The sequence below is a fragment of the Mesoplodon densirostris genome, chromosome 2 (genome assembly GCF_025265405.1).
Source record: "Mesoplodon densirostris isolate mMesDen1 chromosome 2, mMesDen1 primary haplotype, whole genome shotgun sequence".
NCBI lineage: Eukaryota > Metazoa > Chordata > Mammalia > Artiodactyla > Ziphiidae > Mesoplodon > Mesoplodon densirostris.
Window position 1 is genome coordinate 2,459,378 of NC_082662.1, and position 2,961 is coordinate 2,462,338.

Below are 2,961 nucleotides of genomic sequence, written 5' to 3' on the forward strand. Positions count from 1 at the left end.
ATTGTGACTTCTGTCTTTCAGGCAGGGCTGCCGGGTAAACCTTTGCCTGGGCACCTGGGCTGTCCTAGGGGGTCCCTTTGTTTGCGCACAGGACCCAAATGTCTCCTGTGTTGTGAGGCAGATGTCCTCACGGTTTCCTCTGTTTGTGTGCATGTGTGCGTTTATGTTTTCCAGAGAGCTTTGTGTTAGGTGCCGTCACCAAGACGTGACCATTTATTCTTGTCTATTTGTGAGTCTGTCCGCCTCGCAGACTGCAGGCAGCTCTGGGTCGTTCTTGGTTTCCCCAGGACCTAATATGAGCCTGGCTGAATGTTTGTTGAAACAACTGGGCTTTAAAATCCAAACCAGATTCCCTGGACTACATCAAAATGAAAAGCCTTTGTGCATCAAATGATCCTATCAACAGAATAAAAAGGTAGCCTAAGGAATGGGAGAAAATATTTGCAAATCATGTATCTGATATGAGGTTAACATCCAGAATACATAAAGAAGTCCCACAATTCAACAGCAACAAAATAATCCAGCTTAGAAAAAGGGCAAAGGACTTGAATAGACACTTCTTCAAAGAAGACATACAAATGGCCAACAAGCACATAAAAAGATGCTCAACATCACTAATCATTAAGGAAACGCAAATCAAAGCCACAGTGAGACACCATTTCACACCCGTTAGGGTGGCTTGTAATGAAAATACAGAAAACAGGTGCTGGAGAGGATGTGGAGAGATGGAGCTCTTATGCATGGTTGGCGGAAGTGTAAAATGGGGTAGCTACTGTGGAAAACACTGTGGCAGTTCCTCAAAATATTAAAAATAGAACTACCATGTGATCTGGCAACTCCACTTCTGGGTATTTCTACAAAAGTATTGAAAGCAGAGTCTTGAGGTGATATCGGTACACGCATGTTCACAGCAGCATTACTCAGTCATCAAAATGTGGAAACAACGGTCCATTCTAATTCCTGCCGGTCAGCCTGTGACCTGCCAGGTTTCGCTTGTGGACCAGAGCACCCTAGAAGTCTTACCCAGAGGAGTGAGCGGGGTTTCAGTGGGCTCATGCCCCGGGCACTTCTAGACAGCCCCGGGACAGCACGCCCGTGCTCTCACTGGGCATTTGTAAGCAAGTCTCTCCATCCCCTTCTTGGGGTGCTAGGGCTGACCACAGGCCCCTGCCCTGTGCTGTCAGACTGGAGTAGGTGGGACTTGTCTGGAAGTTGAGCTCTTGGGGAGCTGTTTCTGTCCTTGGGTCCGTGACGGGGCAAAGCCAGCTCAGCAGACAGCCTGGTCTCTGAGCTCGCTGCTGGACACTGGGGCCTGATGGTAAACATGTTTGTCTAGCTTACCTCCAGGGCAGGGCGCTGTGGTCTTGTAGCCCTGCTGGAGGGATTCCTAGAAGCCAATTTCTGGGAGTGACAACAGACCCTCCTGTGTGGGAGAACAGGAACCTATGACGTGGATCCTAATACGTTGGGCTAAGTGTCTCGTTACTCTTGAGTAACGTTGAGGCCGGGCTCCTGCTGTGGTCTCACCTCCCCTTTCTGTTTTCTGTAGAAAAAAAAAAAATGTGGAAACAACCCAGGTGTCCATGGATGGATGAACCTGAAGGGTAAACACAATGTGGTCCATCCAAACAATGGAACGTGATTCCACCTGAACAAGGAAGGAGACTCTGACACCTGCCACCACATGCATGGACCTTGAGGACATTATGCAGAGTGAAATAAGCTAGTCACAAAAGGACAAATCCTGTGTGATTCCACTTATATGAAGGCCCTGGAGGAGTCAAATTCATAGAGACAGAAAGTAAGATGGTGGGTGCTTGGAGGAGGGGGATGGGGAGTTAGCATTTAATGGGGACAGAGGTTCAGTTTTTCAAGAAGAAAAGGAGACAGATGGTGGTGACGTTGCATAACAACATGAATATGCTTAATGCCACCGAGCTGTGCACTTAAAAATGGTTAAGGTAGTAAATTTTATGGTATGTATATTTGATCACAATTAAAAAAAAGCCAGATTCCCTTGGCCAGACAGCCTACCACTGAATCCAAGCTAGACATGCTCCCTGGCACCCATCCGGGGCCATGGGTAGACCCCATCAGAGAGAACCAGAGCCAGGCGGTAACTGAAGCAGTAAAGTCAGACTTAATTCAGGACTATTGCAATAGGGGAAAAGAGACCTCAGTAGAGTCTTTTTTTTTTTTTTTTTTTTTGGTTGCGTTGTGTTATCATTGCTGCGTGTGGGCTTTCTTTAGTTGCAGCGAGTAGGGGCTACTCTTTGTTGTGGTGCGCAGGCTTCTCATTGCAGTGACTTCTCTTGTTGTAGAGCACGGGCTCTAGGCACACAGGCTTCAGTAGGTGCAGCACATGAGCTCAGTAGTTGAGGCACGTGGGCCCTAGGGCGTGCAGGCTCAGTAGTTGTGGCGCATGGGCTTAGTTGCTCCATGGCATGTGGGATCTTCCCGGACCAGGGCTCAAACCCATGTCCCCTGCATTGGCAGGCGGATTCTTCACCACTGTGCCGCTAGGGAAGTCCCCTCCGTATAGTCTTAACTCTGAACACAGCAAGGGCAAGTGGGAATTTATAGCCAAGGAGAAGAGTGGGAGCGGTGGATGGAAATGACCACGAAAAGACACCAGGGGTAAGGAGGATTCTGGTTGAAGGCAGGGCAGGGGGTCAGACATCACTGGGGGAGGCTGGTGATATCCAACGTGGGGGGTTCTCTCTGAGCTGCCTTAGCAGGATTCTTGTTACAACTGGGCAATGCAGGCCCACAAGGATGGATGCCAAAGTTGAAGCATAGAGGGAGGGCTTGGAGAGGCTGACAAAAATTTACTCAAGGACCGTCTTCATCAAGTCACCATAACTTGAAAAAGGGATTCCTTTGATGCAGGCTGGGTCAGCCTGAACCTGCCTGTCCACCAGGGAATGACCCACGGAAACAGATGGCTCTGCATTTCTGTGG

At 48.9% G+C, this 2,961-nt stretch overlaps 1 non-coding gene across 1 annotated transcript; it reads left to right on the forward strand.

The window, feature by feature from the left end:
- Window positions 1-944: 944 nt before the first annotated feature.
- On the forward strand, window positions 945-1,079 carry LOC132484795 (small nucleolar RNA SNORA52). Its single transcript, XR_009531344.1, has one exon. It is a non-coding gene; the product is annotated as a small nucleolar RNA SNORA52 (small nucleolar RNA).
- Window positions 1,080-2,961: the final 1,882 nt, after the last annotated feature.